The sequence below is a fragment of the Penaeus monodon genome, chromosome 30 (genome assembly GCF_015228065.2).
Source record: "Penaeus monodon isolate SGIC_2016 chromosome 30, NSTDA_Pmon_1, whole genome shotgun sequence".
In the NCBI taxonomy this organism is placed as follows: Eukaryota; Metazoa; Arthropoda; class Malacostraca; order Decapoda; family Penaeidae; genus Penaeus; species Penaeus monodon.
This window is the reverse complement of record NC_051415.1, coordinates 7,075,128-7,075,528: the sequence shown is the minus strand read 5'-3', so window position 1 is coordinate 7,075,528 and position 401 is coordinate 7,075,128.

Below are 401 nucleotides of genomic sequence, written 5' to 3'. Positions count from 1 at the left end.
GCATTATATATACTGATTTGTAACTCTGAATATCTTTAGCGTAATTCTTCATGCTGTCACAGAATTCATCCACTGAAAATCTAATACAATCCAGAAGGCGGTGTGACGCAATAAATAAACCCCAGTCTTGTAATCTTCAGTACCCATTGTTCAGTATGGAATATCGTGCACTTAATTATTGAGCTTTTATGTCCTACGTCGTCTCTTGATAATCGTACTGAAACCCTTTGTGTGTTTTCATCAATATAACATAAGCATAACAAGGCTACCACCCTATGTCTGCCTTTCGATCGCTTCGCTTAAGCATTTTAGTTTTTTTTTCCAGTCTTATCTTTCCATCATACTTATATACACAAGTTTATATTATATAATCTTTTACTGTATGAGATGTAAACGTTGTT